A 17,819-nucleotide genomic window follows, 5' to 3' on the forward strand; every position below is an offset into this window, starting at 1 on the left:
CCCTCACCCAGGAGGATGATAAATGCACTGCCAGCTCCGAATAGGGCCTGACCTCAGCGGCGAGGCATCTCCCCTCGCCCCCCACCCTCCCAGCCGCCAGCCCTGCATTCCTGGAGAGGATGAGGTTGAGCTGCGGTGCTCACCCCTCCTTTGTCCTGCCGGCTGCTGCCCACCGGCCACTTCCTTCCATCCAGTCTCAGGAGAGCTTGAATGCCAAAGGGCCCAACTGTGGGCCTTGGATAGGAGAGTTAATAGCAATAATAATAATAAGAGCAGTTACCATTTATTAAGCAGTTAGGTACCAGATTGCATGCTAAGCACATTGCATGGGTCATGTCACTGAATTCTCAAGACAGCTCCGTGAGGAGGTTGCTATTATTATTCTTCCAGTTTTAGCACCGACAGGAGGGGAGGACGGGGGACCTGTCAGAGGCTCAGAGAGGTCAAGCTGCTTGCCCCACCTCACACAGCTAGCGAATGGGTGGAGCCAGAACCCCCACTGTGCTGCAGATGGCCCAGTGGCCCCTGCTTCCCCGTCATCCCCCCTCCCCCCCCTTTCCCCCCTCCCGCCGCAGCATTAGGCTCCAGTCAGCTCGTCTGGACCCTGGACACAGGATGTGGTCCTGAGAGGAGGTGCAAGCACGGGAGACAAGACTTGCTTGGGGGACTGGAACTCCCTGGGGCATCCCAACTGCCAGGAAAGATGGATGGGGGTCTCCTGGGTGCTGAGAGCTTTGCAAAGGAAGGTTAGTGTCCCTCCTCATTCCTTCCCCAGTTCTTAGAAGCCTAACGTTAGAGACCTGGGCAAGCAGGCAGCCCTCTCCAGGGCACTACCGTAGCGCCTTTGTTTTCAGGCCTATTTCAGGCTCAGATGGATAATGAAAAGATTCTTTTATTAGTATTTCCCCCGTGAACCTCACAATTTGAGAAATTATACTCACTTCCCCAGTTCTCTTAATCAAACGCATTTCGGCTACCAACTAGAAGTTCCAGGAGGCGTGGGATAACCGACCTCCCCTTACCGAGTTGGAATAATTCTGAAGCTCAGAAGTGTGATGTTTTGAAATGATGACCAAGGCTCACAGTCTTCCATTACTACCATCCAGTTCCCCTAGCGGTCTAACCTCCATTCAACTTGCTGCAGTCTTTCCCTTTCTGCTACTTCTGTGTAATTAGGTGTCCAGGCACCCCAAACCTGCTGTGCAGCCCAGGCCCTCCCCCACTTCCTCTCCTTCTTTTTCCTCCCATGATCATACGGCTCTTGTCCTCCTTTCCACCTCTTTCATTGCTTTAGCTCTTGGCTGGGCCTCAGGCTCCTGCTGGGCCTGGTTACCTGCCTACCTTCAAGGTTCAGCTAGCAGCCTTGGGTGTCAGAGAGATGTGGGTTCAAATCCAGGCTTTGTTACCCCCGGCCTTGGGGCCTTGAGAAGGTCACCAATTCTCTCTGAGTCACAGTTCCCCCATCTGTAAATGGGTAAGATATTGTCAACGTCCAAGGACAGTCTGGGGATTGGAGATCCTGGAAATACGGAGCCAGGTCTGAGCTGCCCTTGGTAAACAGCAGCAGTCCACTGTCTGTCACCGGCTACGTCAGCGCCGTCCACCACCAGCAGCCTGATCCACCCTCTGTGGCTGACGTCTCCGGTGTAGCTGCGTCCCTGCAGACAAGGGTGCAGACGGGGGCTTGGGCAGATGGTGAAAGACTCCCACTGTGGGTCAGTTATCGGCTTCCCATGCAGCGGGGAGTGTGGGTGAGCTCGTTGGTTTCCCAACTGCCGTCAGGCTTGTCCTCCTTTCCCATTTTACCATATCAGTCATCACCATCCTGCACTGTTACTTCATTTTTTAAAAAAATGACTTGCTTTTTTAACCGTTTACTCATTCTAAGTGATAGAATGTATGGGCTTAATCTATGTTTTTAATTTCTTGCTAAATACAAAAGAAATTAAAGTAAAGTAGTTGAGCCATGTTTCCAAGGAAAATCATCTTGAATACCACACTTTAGGAAACATGGATCAGATGAACTTATATATATAGTTATTCCTTTGGTCAGTTCTTTATTACGGGAGATTTGAAACGTGTACAGAAGTATAGTATGATGAACTCCTTTGTATTCATACTCCTCCTTCAAAAACTGTCAGTTTCTTGCTGTTTTTGATTCATCTGTCCCCCTTCACTTTCTTTTCTTTGTCTTTCTTTCTTTTTTTTTTTGCTGGAAGTTTTTTTAAAGCAAATCCCAGACATTATATCATTTCACTGTAAATACTTCAGTGCATATCATTAACAGATAAGGACTTTTAACTTTAACATTACCATAATACCATTATCGCAGTCAACGTAATTAATAACATTTTCTTCAGAGCAGCTAATACCTAGTCTGTGTTCAATTTTCCCTGATTATCTCCAAAATGTCTTGTTTCGGTTGGTTGGTTTGAATCAGGCAGATGGACTTGGAAACTGTGCTCTAGTCTCTCTTTCTGTTTCAGTAATAGTCATGTGTCTACGTGTATCATTGCCTCTGTCTCTTCACCAATCAACTGATGATACATGACCACCTTTTCTGATGGGTCCTTATTCTGTAGTTGCTATCTGTTTCCTCTTCCATCCATCCATCCTTTTCTCCAGCACAGATTTCCCTGCGGGCTCCCAAGTGGGGTCTCTGTCCAGCTGGTTGTGAAATCAGGAGCCCAATATCCTTCCCATTCCCAGCTTCCCTTCCCTGGCCTTGGCCTGGCTGGCCCGCTGCCTTGTGCCCAGGAAGGAGGGGGCTCTGGAGGGAGAGGAAGCCGGTGCCTCTCGGGTGAAGTTGGGCGGGGGAGGGGGGACGCCCATGGGCCCACCTCCCTCGACGCCTCATCTGATGAATACCGTGTCCCTGCGACGTCCATGTAAGTCTGCTTGGCTTGCTCGGAGCTGGCGCCAGCGGGGAGCGCCGAAGCGGGTGGCCTTGGGGGTCACGTGGCTCTGGGAAGCCTTACCAGGCGGCTGGCCTGGGGCTGGCCAGGCCCTCGTGGGAACACACCCCTGCTTTCAGCCCTGTTCCCCACTGTGGCCCCACCCCTGGGGCCCCTGCCCTCTTGCTTTCATTGCCAGCCAAGGTCCTGCCCTCTCTGAGCCTGGTCTCAAGCTTGGGCTGCTGCTCTGTTCCTTTGATCCCATCTCCCTGGGGCTGGGAAAGTCACGCCCCAGAATCCCCGGGGCCTGCGTCCTTCCTCTCCTGCCTTTGCTTCCGAGGTCTCACGGCTCAGTCCTTTGCCTCCTGAGAAGTTGAGGGGATGGGGGGACTTGGGTCCTCTTCCCAGGTTTCTCCTTGAGATCCTGGTGGGGAAGCCTCAGCCCTTCCCTGGGTCTTAGTGTTCTCATCTGAGAAATGCTCAGAATAGTGCTTCACTTCAACGAGTGGCCAAGAGGGACATTTGAGGTTTAGGGGTGTGTGTGTGTGTGTCTGTGTGTGTGCATGCATGTGCTTGTGAGCGTCTGTGGACCTGTGTGCACCCAGGCTTTAGAACTGCAGCCCTCGAACATGTGTTGGGCTACAGGTGAGAAAGATGCCTGGCATCACTGAGGCCCGACAGAACTTTCCAGCTCCTCACCCCCGTGTATGAGCGCATCTCATATTCTCCCTCTGCTGCCTCTTTCCTTCGGGTATCTCAGGTTCCACCTCCATGTCTTTGTACCTTTGTACTGTCTCTTTCCTGTCTGACTTTTCTCTTCGTGTCCATGTCACTCTCTCCCTCCTGCTGTGCCCCTCAGGACTCTGTAGGTGCATGTCATCCTCATGGTCCTGCCTTGTTCCCCAAGTCCCAGCCCTTTGTCCTGACTCCCCAACCCTTTGTCCTGACCCACAGCTGTAAAAGCCAGAGACCCTTCCCTCTTGACTCCGTGCGTGGGGGGCCCATTTGTCTCCCAAGTTTCTTCCAAAGACCTCTGTGGCTTGGGGGTTTGGAGGGCTCATGTCCTCCTGCCCTCTGTCCCAGCAACACCCCTCCTTCCCCAAGGCAGCTACAGATGCCCCAGAGCACCCCTAACGCCTGACATCTCTGTGGAGGTGTTGCCCTCATATGTGTGTTACTGAGAATCCCCCATTCCCGAGCCTGTACTGAATATGACGTTTTTCCCTGAGAAGAATGATCCCTGAGATGTCCCCGATCTACCCAGTGGCACTGAAATTATGTGACTTAAGAGTCATCCAGGACGCAGGGTTGTTTGAGGTCCTGGAAAGAGCCCTGGCTTAGGAGATGGAAGACCTGGGTTCAAATTCTGGGTCTCTTCCTTTCCAGCTGTGGCGTCTCAGGGCACCTGCAAAATAGCAACAGTATGGGTGATGTCATCGAGTTGTGGAGAGGGTGGGGTGAGATGAGGCGCCCAAACGCCCCTTAGCAGTGGTGGTGCTGGGGGTCTGCAGTATCCTCCCCGTTGCCCAGGCTCTGCCCGGCTGGAGTACGCTCAGTACCGGAGGTGGCGTGGGGTGTGTTTGTCCAGCTTGGAGGGGCTGGAACGCAGCAAGGACAACCTGTAGTTTAGTCCACTTCTCAGGATGAACACAGACCTCCTCTCTTGCCTGCGTGGGTGGGTGTCTCTGAGGGGTCCCTGGGGAGGGGAGAGTGCCAGGTCCCTGGCCAGGGCGTCTGTGCTGGTGGCGCCGGCTCCTGGGGCACCTCCAGGATGGTGCTGCGGGTGGGTGGAATCCACAGGGGTGAGACACCGAGGCCACACGTGCCGAGGATGCTTGGGGCTGCTTATCTCTGGCCAGGAATGTGCTGTGGTATTATTAGCCGGCAGCCTTCTCGCCTTTGGAATAATCACCCCAGTGTCGTGGCAGACACCTGTCCAGCTCTGCCTGCCCAGACAGCCCTCGGGTGTCTGCACCGAACCTCCCGTGGCTGGAGCTCATGTGTGTGCCTGTGCGTGTGTATGTGTGTGTGTGTATCCATGTGTATGTGTGTGGGGCACGTGCCTGTGTGGGTGCAAGTGTGCCCGTGTATCTGTACTGTGTTTTCACGTGTGTGTGTGCAGATGTGTATGTGCACATGGGTTTAAGTGCACATGCTTGTGTGTAGTGTGTAGATACCTGTGCAGGCATGTGTGCATGAGTGTGTGTATGAGTACGTGTGAGTGTGCATGATTATGTGTGTCTGTGTGTGGCCCTACCTGGGGGAAGCAGGAAGCCCTGAGGAGGCCTGGGAACAGGAGGGAAGTAACGGACAGAGGGGAGGCTGATGACCCCACCCTGCCAGGGCGTGGTGAGAGGCTGGGAGGCTGGATGGGGGCGGGGGACAGCAGGCAGATGCGCAGGGCAGGCAGGAGGGGCTGCTGGGGCTCTTGGCACTTGGGGTCTGGGCCACTCCCCTTGACTGGACTCTTCAAGGCAGCATGATAAAGAGCCTGAGGCCGGCCAGCCTGAATCCATCATTCACTAGCCTTGTGACCTTGGGCAAGTGACTTAACCTCTCCAAGCCTCAGTTTCCTCATCTGTATGATGGTGATAATAATAGTAACCTGCCCAGTAGAGTTATAGGGAGAGTGAAAAAACAGTGCCTGACACACGCACAGAGCTTGATAAGTGCTAATATATCACCATCATCATCATGACTGTGGACCCCTCTGTCTGCCCTGCATCTGGCTTTGACAGTTCCTCTCTGGCCAGGACCTCCAGGCAGAATGGGCGACCCCCGGCTCATCTCCCTCATGGCAGGGCAATGACATGGAGGCCTAGAGAGGGCACAGGAATGGTCCAGGGTCACCAGGAAGATGGGCAGAGCCATAAAGATGCAGCCCCTTGGCTCCTGGCAGCACCTTCTGCCCACAAAAGCTACCAAGGCTCTTTCTGCCTCGCTCGTATTTCTGGGTTGGCAGTGCCTTGCCAGGAAGGAGAGGTAAGGAGAGTCTGGCAAGCTTTCTCACCCAGGCCAGCTGCTGCGGACAGCCCAGGACGCATCTGTTCACCACACAGTTTCTTATGGAACTGAGGTTTCCATTCCCTGTCTTAACTACCCTCCAATGCGTCTTTGCTTTTGAGCTCTCCAGATCCTGCTGCAAATCCTGACTCTCAGATGGAGAGGAGTGGGCCCCAGGATCCTCGCTCCCTGGCCCAGTCCTGCCCAGGAGAGCTGGCCATCTGGCTCTGGACTGTGGTGCTCGCACCTGGTTGGGCTACCCTGGTCGCACCTTCTACCCCCAATTCCGGCCAGATGGGAGTGGAATTCCTAGGAAGCGCTGGGCCCCCACCTGCCTTCCCTCTGCCCCTACTGGCACATCCGCATCCTGTCCCTCGCCCTGCTAGGCCTCCCTGGAACTCCCGGGTGCCAGGACGGCTGCCCCCTGGGGTAGCAGGCCCAGGGTGTTGCCAGGAGTGTGGAGGTGGGAGTGGGCACTGCGGTGCCTCGGCATGGGGGGCGGGGCTGGGCAGAGGCAGGTGGGATCTGCCCGGATCCCCGAGTGTGCACAGGCTGTGATTGCCCTGGACGCCGGCCAGAGAATTGTTTTTCACAACCACCACCCGCTACCGGAAGAAGAAAAAAAAGGAACGACAACAAAAACAACCACCAAATTTTTTTTTTTTTTTAATCTGCTGTTAATGGCCGATTGGCTGTACATTATTAAACAGGCAGCTGGAGATCTGCCAGGGAAGGGCGCTTGAGCCAAGACTCACAGCCTGAACACAACGTTCCTAGGAAAACAGTCACCTGTGGGGTCCCCGGGGAGGAGGACCCAGGGGGATTGGCCCTCGCCCGGCTCATCCTTCCCACCTCAGCCTCTGCTCTGGTCATCTTGTGGGGAGCAGGGCCGTGCTGCGCCTGGAGCCCAGACATCCTTCGTCCGGGCCCTGTGGCTCCCTCGCCGCCCCAGGGGCCCGAGCTGCTCTTTCCCTCCTCACGGTTAAGTGGACAGGCTCCTGCTTCCATCCCACGTGGCTGAGGCCAGCGCCGGCTCTCCTGGGGGCTGGGCTGGGAGCTGGGCGTCTGGTCCTCTGTTCGATTCCATTGAGTTCCTCCTTGTGGTGACATTGGGACTCCCTACGTGTCCTCCCTGGACTTCAGTTCCCACATCACTCCAAGGAGAGGACTGGGCTGGTCAGCACTAAATTCTCACCAATATTTTGTGAGCCCTGACTGGGTGGCCTTGGGGAGAGGCTGGGGTGACTGTTACCCAGACTTTGGAGCACTTCTTGCTCCTCCCTGATTCCACTGGTGAGACCAGGAGCCATGTCTCATGCAAGAGGGTTTGGCCACTGGACCCGTTCACATCCTTTTGGAAGTCCCTCCAGCTATCTTGACGCCAGCCAGGGTAAAGGTCAAAGGTGTGAAGGTGACATCAAGTGGGAGAAAAGCAGAGGGTCTGGAGTTAGGGCGACTGCCATCTTGGTGAAGCCAGTGCTGTACTAGGGTGCACAGATAGGAGCACAGTATGGGGTCCGGGTCACGCCAGGGTGGGCCCACTGCCTTCCACATGGTCAGGCTGCTGCTGGCATGTGTGTGTGGGGACATTAGTTTGGGAACTGATCCTAAGGAACCTTCTCTGAGCCTCTAGAGATAAGATGGCAGAGCGGTGAGGAGTACAAGCTGGGCTTCCCTCCCATCACCACTGTTTCTTTGCCGTCTTACTATTATTGACATTGGGCAGGTGACTTCACCTCTCGTGTCTCAGCTTCCTCGGCTGTACAAAGTCGGTTAGAATAACACCTACTCCCAGGGCTGTGGTGTGGAGTGAATGAGCTTGTGCATGGACAGGGCCCGGCATGTGTGAAGGGCACACTAGCTGTTGGGAGGGAAGTGGTACCTCCTGCTGGTGTTCTGCTCTTCCTCTTCTTGTCACTGTGTGTGGATGTGTCTGTGCTGCTGTTTGTTCAATGTCTCTCCTCTTCCAGACCTTGAGGGCAGGCTCTCCACCTGCAGCTTGACCCACTGCAGCGCTCACAAAACATTTGCTGACTGAATGAATAAATGAACAAATGAATGAAGGTTAACTGGAAAAGGATCAGAACCAGGGAAACACCTGAGCACCTAGAAAGTGGAAAGATCCAGAAACTGTGAAAGAGCTGGGAACGTTCAGCCTGGGAGTTGACTGTTCTGGGAGGTTGTGAGTGACTCTGTGTGTGTGTGTGTGTGTGTGTGTGTGTGTGTGTGTGTGTGGTGTGTGTGTAAGATTTTTGAATAAAGCTTTGAAAAGGTTTGTTCTCTGAAGTGGAACCAGGAGCCTCGGGAAAGCAGGCTGCCTCTCAGTGGTGGGAGCTGCCTTGAATGTGGGAGGGACTCGGGGCCTGAGGTGTGCAGGCAGAGACTGGGGGCACGCCTGGCACAGGGGGAGCCCTGACTCTCAAGGCCCTGAGGTCCCTGCTGACTCGCTGCTGCTTCAGCTGGAAGAGTAGTTGCAGTCCGAGCCGATGTCTGTGAACTTCAGTTTTCTCATCTATAAAATGGGATTAATAATGGTCAATACCCATAGGGTTGTTGAGAGGATTAAAGTGAGTTAATACCCACGAAGCTCTAAGAACATGAAAAGCACTCGATAAATCTGAGCATTTATCAAACAGGACCAAAGAGCTATGGTGTGGCTTCCTCAATGCCACATCGATGGCTGATGTGAAGGAGTAGGATGTGGGGGGAGCATAACCATACGGGGGCTGCTCAGGCCAGACTCTGCACTCAGCGCCCAGAGTGGTTAAGTGATTTGCCTGAGGTCACACAGCCAGTCAGTGGGTGGCCAGCCTTCAGACTTGGTTTGTACAACTCCAAAGCCTGGACTCTCTCCCCTCCACTCCTCAGCCTGGGCAGGAGGGGGCCAGCTTTCTCTGATTCTCACCCCCTGGGAGGGACAGCACCTCATTGCAAGGTGGAGCAGAATGACTGTTATTCTCTATTATTCTCTATAAGAACCTAAGTCCTCAGGAAGGAAGTCTCCAGCTCTGTCCAACACTGAAAGTACTGCATAATTAAGAAAATATGGGGAGAGCGTGAGAGTAGGACAAGGGTTGAAATTTTCAGCAGCTCATTGCCATGGGGCCCAGGGCAAGGAGAGAGTCATAAGAGGAACACTGGAGGCATGAGGTTAGATGTTAGGAAGAAGGAATGGCGAGATGAGGGGCAACTTGAGGGGGTGCAGGGAAGGGAAGTAGAGGCACAGAAGGGTGAGGAGGTGGACCAAGGCCATGCTGGTGATAAGAGAGAGGAGGGAGAGGAACCCGAGGTTTGACAGGCCCTCGGCCACTGGGCAGCTCCAGACTTTGGGCAGGGGTGGCCGGCTAGGGCCAGTCCCCACAGGGCTACTGGGCAGTGTCAAGGAGGCAGTTTTAGGGAGTAGGAGGCCAGTTGATCAGCACACGAGCCAGCCTGGGACAGCAGGTGCAAACGGAAAGTTCAGCCACCAGCCCGCCTCCTTGCCTCTTCCAGCCTGGCAGCTGGCTTGTCCTAGAGGTCAGCTCTCATGCTGGGGCCAGCACTCTCTCTGCTGATCAGTCCCCACAGGCCTGGCTTTGTCAGGGTGCTGTCCTGTCCTTAGCAGCTGCTCAGTCCCTGGCTGTTTCTGCCTCTTGGACATTCAGAGATGAATGGGAAATGGTCCCAGTCTCAAGGAATTCACAGATGCAGGGGCAGAAAGACAAGGGAGGTGTACATGGGCGTGGAATTTGCCCTGGCTCACCTTCCCAAGACAGTTTTTCAAATATTTGATCATCTGAAATAAAAATTGGGCCCAATCTCTCTTGTGGTTTTATTCAACAAATATTTATTGAGTGTGTGCTGTTGTCCTCTGGATGCTCTTTGGTTTATAGCGTATAGAAGAGAACTTGACATTTCTGATGGTGTCTGAGCAGCGTGGAGTAGAGTGGAACTTTCACCTTCTTTCATCTGGCTTCTGTACCTCTATTCACACAACCAAAAGTGCACGTACCTTTTGGGGTCAGCCATATCCTATTGCCCGCTGAACTGAATTTGTTTTCACTAAATCTTAGACTTTTCCTTACATGATTAATTAATTCAGTTTTTTTAAAAAATGAATCTTGAATCTTCGTTCAGGACTTTACTCCAACAGAAATGCTTCCTTGCTAATTTTGGCCTTTTTATAAAGTCAGTTTTGCGCTTCAATTCAGTTCCATACCTTAGTTCTTCTTTCTGTTTTTTGTTTTCTACGTGTGCTTGGTGAGTCTCCATTCTGAGTCCTCACCTAGTTACTGATAAGTATGTCGGACAAGCCAGGGCAGAGGACAGCGCCCTTTGGCAAGTCAGGAAGCTGACATTGATCTATTAATCAACACCCCTTGGCTTGCTGGCTAGGAATCCACTCGACTTTCTATCTTTTCTCTAAGCATTTCATCATGGATCCTGCCAACACCTTCCTGAAACCCAGATAATCGAGGTTTGGGGATTCCCCAACAGTCTAGTCCAGGAACCGTATAATAATGGGGTTAGGGTGGTGGATGTGGCTGTGTGACGGAGGGTTGCGGGCTCTCCCCGAAAGGATCCAGGCTGAGCCAGTGATCATCGCTGGGGGAGACCTGAGAGGAATCCTGTCCTGGAGGCACCTAAATCTCAGGGTCCTTCCTGCTTTAAAATCGCACTTCTCGGGGGAGATAGGCATTTGTGTGCAGTCAACTGACACCAGCAGCGACTTTCTGCCAAGGATCAACATCTGCCTGGAAACGTGTTCCAGGAATCTTCCAAGGGACCTGAGAAGTTATCGGATGAGGAGATGAAAGCCAAGAGGGGCCGAGAGTGACCTTTGGTCCCCAAGACAAAGCAGGGCTGAGCAGGGCTGGAACCTGAGGCCCTGACTCCCAGTTGGAGGCTCTTGGGGCTGGGTCCCACTGCCTCTCCTGGCTGGAAACTGAGGCTGGCTCCGGGGAGGGAGGGGCTGTCATCATGTGTCTTGGGGACACACTGTTGGCAGACTGTTTTCCCCATGCTTCCCCTGCCCTCTGATCCTCCACCCTCAGACTGTGGTGCAAATCTGAGAGTAGGACCCCTGAATGTGGAAGGCCTCGTGCTTCTCCCTCCCGGGGGGGGGGGGGTTGGGGGGGTTGGAGGGGGTGGGGGGGTGGGGGGAGTGTGTGGCAAAGGGCCTGAGGCATTGCTGCACTTTGAGAGGTGCTGGGAACGCATGCAAATGAGATGCAAATAGGGGACTGCGGCGGGGCCCGGGGCCGGGGGTGGGGGGGGCCTGACCCTGCCTCAGTCTGGCCTGAGTGTTAAGGATGACAAATAGTAAAGGAAACGACCATTGACCTGGGCTGTGAAGCCCAGCCTCAGGAAGGAAGGGAGGGAGAGGGGCTCTGTGGGGCAGCAGGGCGGGGTTTGGCTTCTGGAGTCAGCTCTGGAGGGTGCCCTAACCAGGGGGTCCCAGGGGTGGCCCAGAGATGACAGCACCCTGGAGGACAGCCCAAACTCATCCCCAGCTGCAGGGGGGTGGTGTGGTCAGAAGGGGGAGGGTGCAACCCGAATGCACAGACTTTGACCAATTGCCTAGGGCGACCCCCAGGGCCTGGCTCCCAGCCAGCGTGTGTCAGGTCCAGCAGGATTCTGAGGGCCAGGGTCTCTCCCCTTGGGGTCTGGGCATGTGGCCCTGTCTTCTCTGTAGTGGAGGGAGAGGAAGAGGGCGGGGCCAAGGGCCCTGGGGCGGGTGGCTCCGGGAGGCCACTCCCCTGCCTCCACCCTAGGAAGATTTCAGGAGCCAATCCCTCCCTGCTGGGTGTTTGTGGTCAACTCTTAGCCCAGCTCTGAGGAGCTTCCCCTCAGTACTGTAAGAGCCTGGGAATCTGGCCCAGCGAACGTGGGGGTCAAGGGGCGTGGTGCCCTCCAGGGGGAGTGCTGGGACCTGGAATGCCCAGTTGTGCCATATGGTGACAGAGCCTTGAGTTGGAAAACCTGGATCCAAATTCCTCCTCCTTCATCAGCTGCTCTGTGACGCTGGGTGATCGCTTAACTGCTCTGAGCCCATCTCTAAGACTGGGATAAGAGTCATAGTCACTTGCCAGGTTTTAATGGGGGTCTGCATGGAAAAGCACATGGAAAAGGTTTGGTGCAGGGTGGGCGTTTAAATAGGGGTGAAAATGAAATGAAGGAGCCAATGAGTTCAGCTGTGGGTTGACACGCCTCTCCCTCACAGCCCGCTGTGGGGCTGAGAGGCCCGGGAAGCCGGCATTCAGTGCTCTTGGGCCTTGACCTTTCTTTCTTTTGACTTTCTCTTGGCCCTTTTTTCTCTGTGTCTCTGTGTCCTTCTGTCCCCCATTCTGTCGCGTCCCCTACGCTCCCCATGGCAATGCCTAACTCAGCACCTGGCCCCGACGAGAGCGGTTCATTTCCCCTCTCTTCTCTGTGGCCTCTCTGTGGCTCCATGGGCGGCCCGCCACCCCCAGCTCCCTCTCCTTCATCCCTCTGGGTCCCTGCTTCTGACCCACTCTTTGTCCTACTCTCTCCTCCTGGCTTTTCTGCCCTCCGCGTCTCTAGCGTCTATCTGCCATTAACAAGCATCCATTGAACGCCTATTAGATGCCAGGCACTGCCCGGCTCCTTTCTGTGTTCTGCGTCTCCTTGCCTCCCAGCTGCCGCTTCTCTCCCTCCCGCCCCGTGCGGCCTCCTGCCCTCCCTTCCCCCAGCTGCACTGGGCTCCAACACTGGTATTATTCAGTTTTATGAGAACCCCCCCAAGGCCTGCCCCTGAATGGACCAACCACAACTGGAACCAGATGTGCAGTGCTGTGCTTGGGGATGGGAGGGAGGAAGGGAGGGAGGGGGGAAAGGGGCATGGACTGGCTCAGGGAGAGGGGAAGGAGGGTTGGGGGATGGGAGATGGGAAACCCTGGGAATCCTGAGTCTTCATCAGCCTGGAGGAGGAGGAGCTGGGAGGGGACCGAAGGGCTGAGCAGGCTTCTGCGGGAAGCAGTTCTGGCGCTCTGTGTGTGTGTGTGTGTGTGTGTGTGTGTGTGTGTGTGTGTGTGAGATCGGCTGTGGGACAGCTCTTGGAAATAAAGGGAACGGCTGCTCTTCTTTGAAAGCCTCTAGTTTCTTGACTTCCTCTCTGTGTGGTTTTTAGAGATTTGCTGAATTCATGGTTCTGTACCCAGGTGTTGGAGCAGGAAGGCTGGGACAGAGGGAATGATGGTGGAGTGGGGGATGAGAGCGGCTGGAGGACAGTGTTTCTCAGAGCCCCCTGCATCTGCTGCAGCCCTGGGGTGGGTGGGATGCTCCTGGGACATCTGTGTGTCAGTCTGATGGTCCCCATGTCTTAGCATACTCAGGTTTTCTGTCTGTGATAATATAACTTTGAAGATAAAAGTCTGCATACGGTTATCTTGGTACAGCCTTGTGCAGAATTAAGCGTTTAAAAGAGCCCTTTCATTCGATTTTTAACTCATCATCCATCCATCTCTCCATTGTTCACTTATTCATTACACATTTATTGAGAATCTACTAGGTGTCAGCGTTGTGCTAGGCACTGGGCAAAGTTGGAAAGGAGAAAGAAAAAGACAAGTAGATCTTTGCTCAACTCTTGGAAGATACAGGAGTGCACCCAACAAGTGTATGTCACAGCATTAGCATTTGAGCGAGAGCCCCGGGTATTCAGCAGAGGGGTCAGTACCTACCAAATAGCTGGAGAAGGATCCATAGAGAATGTGGCTTTTGAACTGAGCCCTGAACGATGTGATGGCAAGGCTCAAAGGGCAGGGCTGCACCACAGAGGGTCTCGAATGTCATGCTGCAGAGCTGGGACTGGATACGGTAGGTGTGGGGAGCTGGGGACGATCTGATGTCAAGCAGGATGATAGTGGGTGTGGGTTGGAAGGAGGCGACGGGGAGGATAGCACTTCTGCTCTTCTGTGACCTGGGAGAGGGTTCCACTTTTATTTTTTTATTTTAATTTTTAAATTAAAAAATTTTTTTGGCCGCACGGCATGGCATGTGGGATCTTAGCTCCCCGACCAGGGATTGAACCCACGCCCCCTGCACTGGAAGCACAGAGTCTTAACCACTGGACCGTCAGGGAAGCCCCGAGGGTTCCACTTTTATAGCAGACCCCCCTATCTACCTCTAGAAGAGCCTAGATGGCTGACATGGACTACTGTCACTTCCCTCCCCTGACCAGGGCTGACCCAAGCCCCTGAGCAGCCCCTGGTCTGCAGGGGGCGTGAGGGTTAGGCAGGATAGGGCTATTTGGAGACAACTTTGTCTCAGAGTTGGGGCAGTGAGGGCTGGGCAGGGGCCCCAGGAGGCCTGGGCCAGGTTTTCCTACACAATCTCAAAGGCACGTTCTGTGGGACCAGGTCTTTCCCATCTCTGGTCATTTCCCACATACTTACAGATTGAGGACGCTGTCAAGGTTGGTAGGTTCTGAGATGCTGGAATTTGGGACTCTGGGAGGCCAGCCACAGCTGCTGCCCCATCACTGCCCACCGACTCTTCCCATCTGGGAGGGGATGAGGTCATCTTGCTCTGGAGGCAGGGGGTGGATGCAATGAGGCCTCCGTCTCTGCCCTCCCCACGTAAGGTCCTGAGGAGGTGCCTCTCTCCCCGTCTCCGTCCTCCTAGGCTTCACTGTCACGGATTCGGGGGGGGGTTGGGGAGCAGCCCTCTCACGTGCTGACCATCTCTGTGACGCTGGCCCCAGATGCCACCAAATCTTTCCTGAGGCTGTTTGTTCCTCCCGGGGCTCCCCTATCACTTTACTCTTTGGAAAATTGAAGCCTGGGTAAGGGTTTGGCTGGATTCATAAAATCAGTGAGCATTAGAACCAGAAAAGATCTCTGAAGACCTTTGGATCCAAACTCATTGGCCAGCAGGGGAAACTGAGGAGGCTCAGAGATGAAGGCCACTGACCCAGGACCTCACAGGAGGGTGGCCCAGGTGGCCAAGAGAAGGACCTTTGAATCTCTGGAGGGCTGAGTGGTGGGGAGCTTGTCTCTGGAGCCAGCCCGTAGGATCCGAGCTCCTGCTCTACACCATCCTGTGTGGTCTTGGACAAGTCAGCTAACCGCTCCAGGGTCACTTTCTTCAGCTAAAATAACAAGGGAGATTCGAAGATTAAGTGAGCGAGAGAGAATATTCTTTAAGTGCCAGACGTACAAATAGGTATGCAGCAAATGACTTTTTCCTTCTCCTCAGAATAACCCTATCTGCTTCTTTTATCATTTGTATGGTACCCCAAACTTCAAATCACATTTCCCCCAATATTTTTAATTGTAAAAATTTTTTTGCATATCGAAAAGTTGAAAGGATAATATGGTAATCTCCCTGATTCTGTAATAAACACGTTGCTACATTGGCTTTATCACATTTCTATCTCTCCCTCCATCAATCCGTCTTATTTTTATTTTTGGATGTATTTCAAAGAGAATTGAAGCATGCATTTCATTAATGCGAGTTCAGTTCAAATCATTTTTGAACATACAGTCACAAATGTCCTAACTCAGCCCAGAGAAAAAAGCCAGGATTGTTATCCCACATTTGACAGAAAAAAAAAAGCAACAAAAAAAAACAGGTTCAGAAATGAGATTTTAGGTCTCCAGTCACAAAATGAGTTGGAAACAGCATAAAGCAGAGCGGTTTACAAAAGTTGGGAGTTGCTATTATTATTATTGTCTCACCAACCATCCTTCTCCACCCAGTAGTCCTTGGGCCATTTCTCTGTTGCTGTGTCTGGGGTCCTGGACCTCTTGGCATCCTGCCCCCTCTGCCCCGAAAGCCCTCTGTCCCTCGCTTCAGGTCCCCTGGGAGGCTGCTGGGCTGGTGGCCGAAGGGGGGGGCACCCTTCTTGGCATGCCTTGCCGCAGGCATACGGGCCCTGCCGCCCAGCTGGCCGAGCCGGGAGCTGGACGTGAATGCCCTGGCCGAGTGCTTCAGGGGTTAAAGGAGGCGGCGGGCAGACTGCTGGCCGGCTCCGGGAAGGGGGAAGGAGGAGGCGGTGCGCTGACAGCCCGCCCGCCTCCACTGCCAGGGGAGGGAGCCTGGCGAGCTGCGCCCTTGCTCAGTTCCCAGTAGGGGCCCTGGGACCAGCTCTGCCCCCTGCGCCAGCTCCCTGCCTGGACACAAGGCTCACTCACGCCCTCCTCTCGGCAACCAGCTTCTTGCCAGCCACAGCTGCTGCCCCATCACTGCTCACCGCCGCCCCCCCGTCCTGTGAGCCCAGACACCCATCCCACCCAGTGGCTCCTCTGCCGGAAAGGTGAGTGTGGGGTGTGCGTGTGTGTGCGTGTGTGTGTGTGTGTGTGTGTGTGTGTGTGTGTGTGGCGGGCTGCCGGCACTGGTGCTGTCAGGACCACCAGTGGGACATGAATTAGAGGAGGGGGGAGGTCAGTCTGCCTGCTCACGTGCCTCTGGGCTAGGTAGCCCCCCAGGCCAACATGTCAGCCCCCTGCCGCCGTCAGTGTCTGGTTCTGGCAGGGATGTCTGGGGTGCAGTTGTCCCTGCTTGGAGGGAGACCAGTCACAAGGAGTTTTGTTTGCTGGGGAAGTTGCTGGTGTCAGTGGCTGCTTGAGACCGAGGCCAGCAGGGACGAGTGGGGAGGGACACACTGACCAAGGCAGTGGGGAGGTTGGGGCATTTAGTCTCCAGGGTCCCTTCCCTTGCCTGCCTGCTGTCGCAGGGCTGCCTGGGGGCGAGGACCACGACACAGGCGTGGGCAGTTTTTCCTCTCCATTTCTTGCCCTGCCATGGGCGGGAGCTGTTACTGGGCACCTTCTTCCTCCTTGGGGCTCTTCTTGCTTCCACGCCTCATCTCCCAGGGGCAGCCACGTCTGCGAATGAGGGTCTGGCAGGCTCAAGAAGGTTTCCCACTTCACCCTCCTCAGCGTGGGTCCGTGCTCCCTTGCCCATGGGCACAGCCTGGCATGAGTGCCCCCTGCCGCCCTCCCCCAGCCAGCAGCTCCGACTCCCTTCTCACCCCTCTGGGTAGAAATAGCTAATCCAGGTGGTTAATGAACAGACACACGCAGCTGCCTTTCACCCCCCGCTCCTTCCTCTCTCCCCACCGCTCTCTCCTGCCCTGACCCTCGGTCATGCCTGCCACCCCTTGCCAAGCCCAAGCCCCCATACAGAGCTAACCTCAGTGTCTGTCCCCTACCCTCAGTTCAGGACCAGGGCCAGGACTGCCTCTCCAGATGTTTTTAGGTTGGGCACTGTCTTAGAAGAGGAAACTGGGAGGGTGGTGACCGAGAAGCCCGCTGTGCTCCCGAGCTGGGCTCCCTGCAGGGAGGTGGGATGGGGTTAGGGGACGGGATGGGTGCTGGGGAGGGGAGGAGCTGGCTTGGGGAGGGCAGAACAGGCGGTCGTGGAGTGAGGCTTAGAGGGGCAGCTGGAGGCGAGGGTTCTAGAGCCTTTGGGGACAGGGGCTTCTCTTCTGGGAGCCCCAGCGTTCCTTCCATGTGGTAGAGCCAGCCAGGGGTTTGGGAGGGTGTGGGGGGAGTACCCTTTTTCCTCGAGTCTCTGCTGGGCCCCTTCCTGCCGCTGCCTGGGTCGGGTGGGGACCACTGTGGCTCAGACTTGGCCTTAAGTTGCTCCCACCCCTGCCAGCTGGCGGCTACTCCAGTCTCCCCCACCCTCGCTCTCCCCCGGGACCTCAAAGCTTGCTAAGGCTAAGGCACCCTCTGCCCTGACCCCTCTGGCCTAGGAGAGTAGGAGGGAGGACCTGGACCTGGCTCTGGAGTGGGGAGCTGGCTGGGACAGCTCTCAATGGGATCAGTGCTGGGGTCGCAGCGTGGGGTTGGCCTTGACTCTGCTGCCCGCAGAGGGCAGGGAGTGGAGACAGTGGGCCAGGGCCTAGGAGGGTCTCTCAGCCGGTCTAATAGGACTGGGAGCCAGAACTTTGAGCTGAGAATTCTTGGGTGGCGGAGG

The 17,819-nt window shown here is 55.0% G+C and overlaps 1 protein-coding gene and 1 long non-coding RNA gene across 13 annotated transcripts in view; one reads left to right on the forward strand and one right to left on the reverse strand.

Moving 5' to 3' along the window:
* TNS1 (tensin 1) overlaps nt 1–17,819 on the forward strand; it is a 205,251-nt gene that overhangs the window by 51,005 nt on the left and 136,427 nt on the right. For 2 of the 9 annotated variants that reach the window (XM_073807280.1, XM_073807279.1), the window contains exon 1: nt 15,965–16,152. The exons of the other annotated variants lie outside the window; for them this stretch is intronic. The gene's annotated coding sequence lies outside the window, so the exon portion shown is untranslated. Of the gene's footprint in view, nt 1–15,964; nt 16,153–17,819 lie in introns of those variants that run through there. 9 annotated transcript variants of the gene reach the window in all.
* On the reverse strand, nt 6,580–17,439 carry LOC141279138 (uncharacterized). Of its 4 annotated transcripts, XR_012332975.1 has the most exons (5): nt 15,575–15,773; nt 14,852–14,985; nt 14,291–14,423; nt 13,577–13,815; nt 6,598–7,931 (listed from the first exon to the last, which is right to left on the reverse strand). It is a non-coding gene; the product is annotated as an uncharacterized lncRNA (long non-coding RNA). The 4 variants fall into 4 exon arrangements; XR_012332977.1 differs by lacking the exon at nt 15,575–15,773 and adding an exon at nt 17,395–17,439 and having other exon boundaries at nt 6,580–7,931; nt 14,291–14,985; XR_012332976.1 differs by having other exon boundaries at nt 6,597–7,931; nt 14,291–14,985; nt 15,579–15,773.

This window comes from Tursiops truncatus, chromosome 7 (assembly GCF_011762595.2).
Source record: "Tursiops truncatus isolate mTurTru1 chromosome 7, mTurTru1.mat.Y, whole genome shotgun sequence".
Lineage (NCBI taxonomy): Eukaryota > Metazoa > Chordata > Mammalia > Artiodactyla > Delphinidae > Tursiops > Tursiops truncatus.